The sequence below is a fragment of the Babylonia areolata genome, chromosome 33, assembly GCF_041734735.1.
Source record: "Babylonia areolata isolate BAREFJ2019XMU chromosome 33, ASM4173473v1, whole genome shotgun sequence".
NCBI classification, from domain to species: domain Eukaryota; kingdom Metazoa; phylum Mollusca; class Gastropoda; order Neogastropoda; family Buccinidae; genus Babylonia; species Babylonia areolata.
The window spans coordinates 12969648-12982427 of NC_134908.1; positions in this window are offsets into that span (position 1 = coordinate 12969648).

Sequence of the window (12780 nt, forward strand, 5' to 3'; positions counted from 1 at the left end):
AAAATTTTAATAATAATAACAATAAAAGAATTATCACTCAAATATAATAATAATCATAATATTAATAATAATCATAATATTAATAATAATAATAATAATAATAATTATAATAATGATAATAATAATAATAATAATAATATAAGAAGAATTATGACTAATAATAAAAATAATAATAAAATTAAATATAATAAAATTAAATATAATAAATTAAATAATAATAATAATAATAATAGAATTATCACTCTAAGATAATAATAATAATAATAATAATAATAATATTAATAATATAAGAAGAATTATCACTCCAATAAAAATAATAATAAAATTAAATATAATAACAATAATAATAATAATAATGATAATAATAATAATAATAATACAATTATCACTCTAATATAATAATAATAATAATAATATTAATAATAATAATAATAATAATATAAGAAGAATAATCACTCTAATAATAAAAATAATAATGAAATTAAATATAATAAAATTAAATATAATAAATTAAATAATAATAATAATAATACAATTATCACTCTAATATAATAATAATAATAATAATAATAATAATAATAATAAAAGAATTATCACTCAAATATAATAATAATAATAATAATAATAATAATATAAGAAGAATTATCACTCTAATAAAAATAATAATAAAATTAAATATAATAAAATTAAATATAATAAATTAAATAAGAAGAAGAAGAAGAAGAAGAAGAAGAAGAAGAAGAATACAATTATCACTCTAATATAATAATAAAAATAATAATAATAATAATAAGAATCATCACTCTAATATAATAATTAAAATAATAATAATAATAATAATAATAATAATATAAAAAAATAATAATAAAAGAATTATCACTCAAATATAATAATAATAATAATAATAATAATAACATACGAAGAATTATCACTGTAATAAAAATAATAATAAAATTAAATATAATAAAATTAAATATAATAAATTAAATAATAATAATAATAACAATAATAATAATAATAATACAATAATCACTCTAATATAATAATAATAATAATAATAATATAAGAAGAATTATCACTCTAATAATAAAAATAATAATAAAATTAAATATAATAAAATTAAATATAATAAATTAGATAATAATAATAATAATAATGATAATAATAATAATAATAATAATAATAATAATAGAATTATCACTCTAAAACTCTAAAATAATAAATAATAATAATAATAATAATAATAATAAAAAAAAAGAATTATCACTCAAATAAATTATTATAATAATAATAATAATAATAATAATAATATAAGAAGAATTATCAGTCTAATAATAATAATAATAAAATTAAATATAATAAAATTAAATATAATAAATCAAATAATAATAATAATAATAATAATAATAATACAATTATCACTCTAATAATAATAATAATAATAATAATATAAGAAGAAGAATTATGACTCTAATAATAAAAAATAATAATAAAATTAAATATAATGAAATTAAATATAATAAATTAAATAATAATAATAATACTAATATAAGAAGAATAATCACTCTAATAATAAAAATAATAATGAAATTAAATATAATAAATTAAAATAATAATAATATTCATAATAATAATCATAATAATAATAATACAATTATCACTCTAATATAATAATAATAATAATAATAATAGTAATAATAGAATTATCACTCTAAAACTCTAAAATAATAATAATAATAATAATAAAAGAATTATCACTCAAATAGTATAATAATAATAATAATAATAATAATAATAATTTTTTAAAAACGAATTATCACTCAAATATAATAATAATAATAATAATAATGATACTAATAATAATATAAGAAGAATTATCACTCTAATAAAAATAATAACAAAATTAAATATAATAAAATTAAATATAATAAATTAAATAATAATAATAATAATAATAATACAATTATCACTCTAATATAATAATAATAATGATAATAATAATAATAATAATAATAATATAAGAAGAATTATCACTCTAATAATAAAAATATTAATAAAATTAAATATAATAAATTAAATATAATAAATTAAATAATAATAATAATAATACAATAATTACTCTAATATAATAACAAAAAATAATAATAATAATAATAATATAAGAATAATTATCACTCTAATAATAAAAATAATAATAAAATTAAATATAATAAAATTAAATATAATAAATTTAATTATAATAATAATAGAATTATCACTCTAAAACTCTAAAATAATAATAATAATAATAATAATAATAATAATAATAAAAGAATTATCACTCAAATATTATAATAATAATAATAATAATAATAATAATATAAGAAGAATTATCACTCTAATAATAATAATAATAAAATTAAATATAATAAATTAAATAATAATAATAATAATAATAATAATAATAATAATAATAATACAATTATCACTCTAATATAATAATAATAATAATAATAATAATAATAATAATAATAATAATATTAATAATAATAATACAATTATCACTCTAACATGATAATAATAACAACAACAATAATAAGAAGAAGAAGAAGAAGAAGAAGAAGAAGAAGAAGAATATAAGAAGAATTATCACTAATAAAAATAATAATAAAATTAAATATAATAAATTAAATAATAATAATAATAATAATACAATTATCACTCTAATATAATAATAATAATAATAATAATAATAGAATTATCACTCTAAAACTCTAAAATAATAATAATAATAATAATAAAAAGAATTATCACTCTAATATAATAATAATCATAATAATAATAATAATAATAATAATAATGATAATAATAATATAAGAAGAATTATGACTCTAATAATTTAAAAAAAAAAAAATTTAAATATAATAAAATTAAATATAATAAATTAAATAATAATAAAAATAATAATAATAATAATAATAATAATAATACAATTATCACTCTAATATAATAATAATAATAATAATAATAATAGAATTATCACTCTAAAACTCTAAAATAATAATAATAATAATAAAAGAATTATCACTCTAATAATAATAATAATAATAACAATAAAAGAATTATCACTCAAATATAATAATAATCATAATATTAATAATAATAATAATAAGAAGAAGAAGAATTATCACACTAATAATAATAATAATAAAATTAAATATAATAAAATCAAATATAATAATTAAATAATGATAATAATAATAATAATAATAATAATAATAATATAAGAAGAAGAATTATCACTCTAATAATAATAATAATAAAATTAAATATAATAAAATTAAATATAATAAATTAAATGATAATAATAATAATAATAATAATATAAGAAGAATTATCACTCTAATAATAAAAATAATAATAAAATTAAATATAATAAAATTAAATATAATAAATTAAATAATAATAATAATAATAGAATTATCACTCTAATAATAAAAATAATAATAAAATTAAATATAATAAATTTAATAATAATAATAATAATAATAAAGAAGATTTCACATAATAATAATAATAATAAGAAGAAGAAGAAGAATTATCACTCTAATAAGAATAATAATAAAATTAAATATAATAAAATCAAATATAATAAATTAAATAATGATAATAATAATAATAATAATAATAATAATAATAATAATACAATTATCACTCTAATATAATAATAATAATAATAATAATAATAATAATAATAATATAAGAAGAATTATCACTCTAATAATAATAATAATAAAATTAAATATAATAAATTAAATAATAATAATAATAATAATAATAATACAATTATCACTCTAAAACTCTAAAATAATAATAATAATATAAGAAGAATTATCACTCTAAGAATAATAATAATAAAATTAAATATAATAAAATTAAATATAATAAATTAAATAATAATAATAATAACAATAAGAATCATCACTCTAATATAATAATTAAAATAATAATAATAATAATAATAAAAGAATTATCACTCAAATATAATAATAATAATAATAATAATAAGAAGAAGAAGAAGAAGAAGAAGAAGAAGAAGAAGAAGAAGAATATAAGAAGAATTATCACTGTAATAAGAATAATAATAAAGTTAAATATAATAAAATTAAATCTAATAAATTAAATAATAATAATAATAATAATAATAATCATACAATAATTACTCTAATATAATAATAATAACAATAATAATAATAATAATACAAGAAGAATTATCACTCTAATAATAAAAATAATAATAAAATTAAATATAATAAAATTAAATATAATAAATTAAATAATAATAATAATAATAATAATAATAATAATAGAATTATCACTCTAAAACTCTAAAATAATAATTATAATAATAATAATAATAATATTAATAATAATAATAATAATAAAAGAATTATCACTCAAATATAATAATAATAATAATAATAATAATAATAATATAAGAAGAATTATCATTCTAATAATAATAAAATTAAATATAATAAATTAAATATAATAAATTAATAATAATAATAATAATAATAATAATAATAATAATAATAATATAAGAAGAATTATCACTCTAATGTAATAATAATAATAATAATAATAATAATAATAATAATACAATTATCACTCTAATATAATAATAATAATAATAATAATAATAATAATAATACAATTATCACTCTAAGATGATAATAATTACAACAACAATAATAATAATAATAATAATAATAATGATAATAATAATAATAATATAAGAAGAATTATCACTCTAATAAAAATAATAATAAATTAAATATAATAAAATTAAATATAATAAATTAAATAATAATAATAATAATAATAATACAATTATCACTCTAATATAATAATAATAATAATAATAATAATAATAGAATTATCACTCTAAAACTCTAAAATAATAATAATAATAATAATAATAATAATAATAATAATATAAGAAGAATTATCACTCTAATAATAATAATAATAAAATTAAATATAATAAAATCAAATATAATAAATTAAATAATGATAATAATAATAATAATAATAATACAATTATCACTCTAATATAATAATAATAATAATATAAGAAGAATTATCACTCTAATAATAATAATAATAATAAAATTAAATATAATAAATTAAATAATAATAATAATAATAATAATAATAGAATTATCACTCTAAAACTCTAAAATAATAATAATAATAATAATAATAATAATAAAAGAATTATCACTCAAATATAATAATAATAATAATAAGAATTATCACTCTAATAATAATAATAATAAAATTAAATATAATAAAATTAAATATAATAAATTAAATAATAACAATAATAATAATAATAATAATAAGAATGCCAACATGAAATCTGTTGAAAACTGGTTTGATGCTAATGATATGGTCGAATGCATGTTAATTTGTTCTCGTCAGAAAAGACAGAACATAAAAGAAGCACAACTTAACAAATATAAAGACAATACTATTAAACAAGTTACTAAGCATATGCTATTTTAGGCATTACTATTGATCAAAATCTTTCGTGGTGTCGTGTCTATACCTAGATACAAGGGAAATAACTACTATAAAGAGTCAAAGGTCACAGGAAGCGTGACGTGATATCTGGATCAAGATGGTGGATTAAACCGGTGTAAATATTACCAAGTGTCTGTGCAATTTGAATGGTAGCACATGATAACAACACCAATCATCCACGCATACATACACACAAGATACAGATAAGACAATGGCGACGAGTATAAACCTTCTAGGTCGACCACAAGCGTTTGAAGCGGTAGGTGACGCACAAACTCTTAGCATCGAGTGGACTTCGTGGATAGAAGAGTTCGAAGCCTATGCAGACAGTGTTGGTTTATTTGTCAACGAGGACAGTACAGACAACGTGAGGCAACAACGTAGAGCACTCTTGCTATATACGGCAGGCAAGGAGGTGAGAGACATTTTTGCAAATCTTCCAGACAAAGGAACAGCAACAGAATATGACGAAGCAGTGACGGCGCTGACAACACACTTCAAAGTGAAACCAAACAAGACATTTCAGCGACACCAGTTCAGAAAACTAACCCAGAATGACACGGAAACTGTTGCTCAATTCGTGGGTAGACTGAGACTGAACGCAGATGGTTGTGAGTTCGATAATATAGAAGACCAGATCAAAGATCAAGTTGTGCAAACAGTGAAATCTGACAGATTGCGACGCAAACTGCTAGAACAGGGAGATGAACTAGATTTAGCAAAGACTCTCAAGATTGCAGCAACACATGAAGCCGTAGATGAACAAGCTAGACAGATGAAACAAGATCATTCGGGTGGAAATGGAGCAGTGGCCAGAATACACACTAATAGTAAAACGAACAGTCACAAAAACAAGTCAAGCAAAGGTGAGTGCTATAGATGTGGTAATACTGATCACTATGGCAGTAACCCAAGTTGCCCTGCCAGAGGCAAAATATGTCGCAAATGTGGTGGAGCAAATCACTTCCAAAAAATGTGCCGTTCTAGATCTAAGAGAGAAAGGACAGATCATCGAGATGCTAGACCACGGAAAAATAAGAACCAAGAGGAAGGTAGACAGCAAAGTAGAGGAAACAGAAATTGAGTGAATCAGCTTGACGCAGAAAACTCAGAATCAGAAAGCGATGAAGAGACGGTCCATGTATTCATGACAAGGGAGACTACCGTCAGAGACAGTAAACTCACTATCCAAGTAGGAGGTGTGCCTGTTGACTGTATTGTTGATTCCGGATGCGACATCAACATCATCAGTGAAAAACTGTGGTCAAAACTGAAGTCAAAGAACATAGAACACAAAATCAAGAAATGCACCAAAAAGCTGTACCCCTACACATCAACTACACCACTAAAGACAGTATGTTGTTTTGAAGCAGAAGTGTGTGCTGGTGAAAACAAAGCTATAGCCGACTTCATTGTGATCAGAGAAGATGCAGACCCGCTGCTTAGCAGAAAAACTAGCATGGAGCTAAATGTACTTCATATCGGACTGAATGTTCAGAACGTGTCAGCAGATGAGAACGAAGACATCAAGACTAAGTTCAAACCACTGTTCACAGGGTTTGGAAAGCTGCAAGGATGCCAAGTCGAGCTCACTGTAGACCCCAAGATAAAGCCAGTCGCACAACCAGTACGACGAACACCATTTGGACTCAGAACCAAGGTAGAGGCCAAGATCAAAGAACTTCTCAACAGTGACATCATCGAGCCCGTGGAGAAGCCTACTCCCTGGGTAAGCCCGGTAGTGATCGTGCCGAAAGCCAACAATGACATCCGTATGTGTGTGGACATGCGACGTGTCAATGAGGCCGTTCAGAGAGAACGCCATCCAATACCAACAGTTGAAGAGCTACTGCAAGACATGGCTGAAAGTAGAGTCTTCACAAAACTGGATCTGAAGATGGGCTACCACCAGCTGGAGCTACACCCAGACTCACGAGACATCACTACCTTCGTTACACACTGTGGACTTTACAGGTATAAGCGATTGGTGATGGGCATCAATGCAGCAAGTGAGATATACCAACATGAAATAGCACAGGTGTTACAAGGCATCCCTGGTGTGGCCAATCTCTCAGATGACATCATCATACATGCGCCAGACAGAAAGCAGCATGATGAGCGGACTGCAGCAGACACTCCACAGACTCCAAGATGCAGGTTTAACACTGAATCCTGGACAAGTGCCATTTCAGAAAAGACGAGATTGAGTTCCTCGGACACAAGCTGACTGCCAAAGGCCTTGACCCTGCAAAGGATAAGGTTGAAGCTGTGATCAACGCCCGTGAGCCACAGAACATCAGTGAAGTGAGGAGTTTCCTTGGGCTGGCAAACTACTGCGCACGTTTTATCCCAAACTTCGCGACATTGACTGAGCCCCTACGCAGGCTGACCAGAAAAGCTGAAAAGTTTCATTTTGGCCCAGAGCAGAAAGAAGCATTCAAGTCACTGAAAGAAGCCCTAGTAGTGCAAAGACATTAGGCTACTATGATCCCAAGGCGCCAACTCAAATCATCTGTGATGCTTCGCCAGTTGGATTAGGTGCAGTTCTAGTCCAGAGACAGAAAGAAGGAGCCAGAGTCATCAGCTATGCAAGTCGAAGTCTGACCGCTGTAGAAAAGAGATATTCGCAGACAGAAAAAGAGGCTCTTGCAATCATCTGGGATGCGAGAAATTTCATCCCTACATATACGGACTGAACTTTGATCTTCTCACAGACCACAAACCTCTCCAGACCATCTTTGGCCCCCGCTCGAAACCAAGTGCTCGGATCGAGAGATGGGTACTTCGACTCCAAGCCTACCAATTCAGAGTCGTGTACATCCAGGAAAAGCCAACATTGCTGATCCATTGTCCAGACTCTTGCCTACCCAGACCCCTCCACCATTCTCAAACGTTTCTGAAGAAGCTGAAGAACACGTCAGATTCGTCACAAACAACGCAACGCCATGTGCTGTGACAACGGCTGAAATTGAAAAAGCATCAGCTGAAGACGACGAGCTGGACACAGTAAGACAATGCATAGAGACAGGACAGTGGCACAATTGTGACAAGCTGTACGCCGCTGTGAGCCATGAACTGTGTACTGTCGGCAAAATAGTGCTGAGAGGTTCCCGCATTGTGATCCCCAAAACGTTGAGACCTCGCATTCTGACACTAGCCCATGAAGGACATATGGGTATAGTTGGAACAAAACAGAACCTAAGAACCAAAGTTTGGTGGCCCGGCATGGAGAAACAAGCCGAGAAATACTGCAAGACCTGCCATGGCTGCTAACTGGTAAGCCGAGCTAACCCGCCTGAACCAGTGAAGAGCACCAAACTACCAAACGCACCATGGGAAGACCTAGCCATGGACTTCTAGGACCGCTGCCATCAGGACACTCAGTACTTGTAGTCATTGATTACTACAGCCGGGTACTACGAGATTGCCATCATGAAATCTATAACAGCTGAAAAGACTGTGGCAGTGTTAAAGACAATATTCGCCAGACATGGAATGCCGCTCACAATACACTCTGACAATGGGCCGCAGTTCAAATCTGAAGTCTTCGCAGACTACATGAAAGACATTGGAGCCAAACACATCAGAGTTACACCAAGATGGCCGCAAGCAAACAGTGAAATGTACGCCAAAATGAATCGCTTCTGAAGAGAATGAAGATCGCACAAGCAGAGGGAAAAGACTGGAAGGATGAAATTCTGAAATACTTGCAAGTATACAGAGCATCTCCACATCCTTCAACTGGAAAGAGCCCAGGAGAATTACTGTTTGGACGCAAAATCCGAACAAAGATTCCCCAGTTGCCCAGCGACTACATTGACCAAGAAGTCAAGACCGTGACGCTGAAAGGAAAGGACTTTCAAAGTTGAATGCTGACCAGAAACGAGGAGCGACTGAGTGCAACATCATGCCCGGAGACACCGTCCTGCTGAAAAGAGACCCAGAAACAAGGGAAGCTGGACACAACCTTCCTGCCAGAACCATATGAAGTCATCGAGAAATCAGGCAGCAAAGTGACAGTCCAGTCTCCAAGCGGTGTGAAAATCTCCCGCAACTCATCCCATGTAAAGAAGTTTCACAGCCCAAGTAGTGATGAGCCCAGCAGTCCACGGGAGGCAACCCAGTTCACCGACCTTCCAACAGCTGACAGTGAAAACCCACCCCATCCCCAACCCCAAGCAGAGGCCCCACTCAATTCCAGACACCCTACCCCATCAGCCCCCAAAACCTGTACTACAACCCCAGTCCGAAAATCGGAGCGCACAAAGACAAGACCCAGAAAGCTTGAGGATTATGTGACAAGCTGAGAGTGAGAGAGACTGGGAATGAATGCGTGTGTATTTGGATTAATAGAACAGATAGTTCATTCAATGTGCTTTATTTTAATTTCATTTACTACAGTGATAATACTCCCACTGAATGTTGGACATTGATTTATTTTAAGAAAAGGGAGAGAAAGAAGGAGAGAGAAGGACAAACTTTGAACGAATGTGAGAATGCGTAAGAAAAACAGACATTGAAAGAGTTTAAGATTGAAACTCAAGAGACAATGCTTTCATTTTTTAATTGTTGTATTTAGAAAGAGTTTAAGATAGAAAACTCAAGAGACAATGCTTTCATTTCTTAATTGTTGTATTTAGTTTGTTAGAAGTTTTGAATGAATATGGGTGAACATAAATTTGTTTGTAATTAATTTCTTTAATGTTTATGTTTTTGAAACACAAAACAAATTCAGACAGTATGAGAGTGAATCACAATGTAAAGAGTTTCCAATTGATTAAGTTGAGTATTTTTACATAGGAAGATAGTATTTCATACCTAAAACAATTACTAATTCTGTTTAAGATCTGTTGGGTAATTTTAAACTGATTTTAAATTAAAGTAAGGGAGGGATGTCGTGTCTATACCTAGATAGTAATACAAGGGAAATAACTACTATAAAGAGTCAAAGGTCACAGGAAGCGTGACGTGATATCTGGATCAAGATGGTGGATTAAACCGGTGTAAATATTACCAAGTGTCTGTGCAATTTGAATGGTAGCACATGATAACAACACCAAACCATCCACGCATACATACACACAAGATACAGATAAGACACGTGGCAGGAACATATTCATTGCCTCATAAAACAAGTATCATCTAGTGTATTCCAATTGTTCCAATCAAACATTTCTTGATAATCATTCTAGACGTGTGTATTACTTTGCCTATATCCAGTCTCCCTCAGCTATTGCTCGATTATTTGGGGTAAATGTCCTCCTTCTACATTAAAGCCACTTTGCTCTTTACAAAAACGTGCCATTAAGATCATTAACATGTAAATACCACCGGTGGATCTGTGCACAATATGTACAAAGAACTTCAAATATTACCTGTTCATCTACTTATTAGATATAACATGATGCTTAAAATTGTTCATAACGCATGCCCACAATATTTTAATTATTACTTTGTTTCCAGTTCCAACGTAAATCAGACAGAGCTATTGTCCCAAAGCCTAAAATTGATTTATTTAAGATGAGTCTCATTTAAAGGAAACATAGAATGGAACATGCTTCCAAAGACATGTCGTCAAATTCTAGCCACACCTCTCTTTAAAACTAACATAAAAATATTTCTATTCCATACATTTGATTAACCTACTCTGTCTTTTGCAAATGATTGCTTGTACTCAGTTCACTAGCTGCCATGCCATGCCATGATGAATGAAAAATTGAATGTATGTGTATATGTGAACAGTAAGTGCGTGTGTGTGTTTGTGTGTTTGAGTGTGTGGGCGTGAATGTACGTATGTCTTTGTTTGCTTGTTTTATAATTGTGTGTGTGTGTGTGTGTGTGTGTGTGTGTGTCATTATTATTATTATTATTATTAAGAAGAAGAAAAAGAATCAGAAGATTGATTGATTGATTGAATCTTTAATAGGTACAATAAAGGCCTTTCTACATTTCTGCCCACTGAACGACAAAAAAACATAAAAAATAAATAAATAAATAATGATGATGATGATGATGATGGTGATGATCATGATGATGATGATGATTTTTCTTTCTTCTTCTTCTTCCTTCTTCTTCTTAGTATTATTATTATTATTATTGTTATTTTTAATTTTATTATTATATTATTATTATTATTATTATATTTAATTTCATTGTATTCAATTTCATTTTGATTATTATGATTGATTATGATCATGATGATGATGATGATGATGATGATGATGATTATTATCATTAATCTTATTATTTAATTTCATTATACTTAATTTTATTATTATTATTATTATTATTTAATTTTATTATATTTAATTTCATTATGATTATGATTGTGATAATGATGATGATGATTATTATTATTATTGTTATTATTATTATTATTATCATTATTATTATTATTATTATTATATAATTTTGTTATATTTAATTTTATGATTATGATTATTATTATTATTATTTAATTTTATTATATTTAATTATATTATTATTATGATTATGATTATTATTGTGATTACGATTATTATTATTACTAATAACATAATAATAATAATGATAATAATAATGATAATAATAATAAAATAAAAAATAAAAAATAAAAATCATAATCATAAATTAAATATAATAAAATTAAATAATAATAATAATAATGATAATAAAATTAACATAATATTATAAATAATATAATAAAATTAAATAATAATAATCATAATCATAATCAAAATAATAATAATAATCATAATAATATTAACAATAATAATAATATAATTAATATAATAAAATTAATTAAATAATAATAATATAATAATCATAATAATGATAATAATAATAAGAATAATAATAATAAGAATTAAATATAACGAAATTATGTAATGATAATAATAATAATAATATATAATAAAATTAAATATAATAAAATAATATAACCTTACCCTAACCCTAACCTAACCCTAACAAATAATAATAATAATAATAAAATAATAATAATAATAATAATAAAATAATAATAATAATAATACCTAACCCTAACAAATAATAATAACAATAATAAAATAATATAATAATAATAATAAAAAGGTGATGCTAATGATGTCAATAATTACAGACCAATCTCATTGTTGTCTTCTGTCTCAAATTTTCTAGAACGTCATGTACACCTTTATCTTACATCCTTTATTGAAAAATATCAGCTTCCACATACCAATCAATCAGGATTTA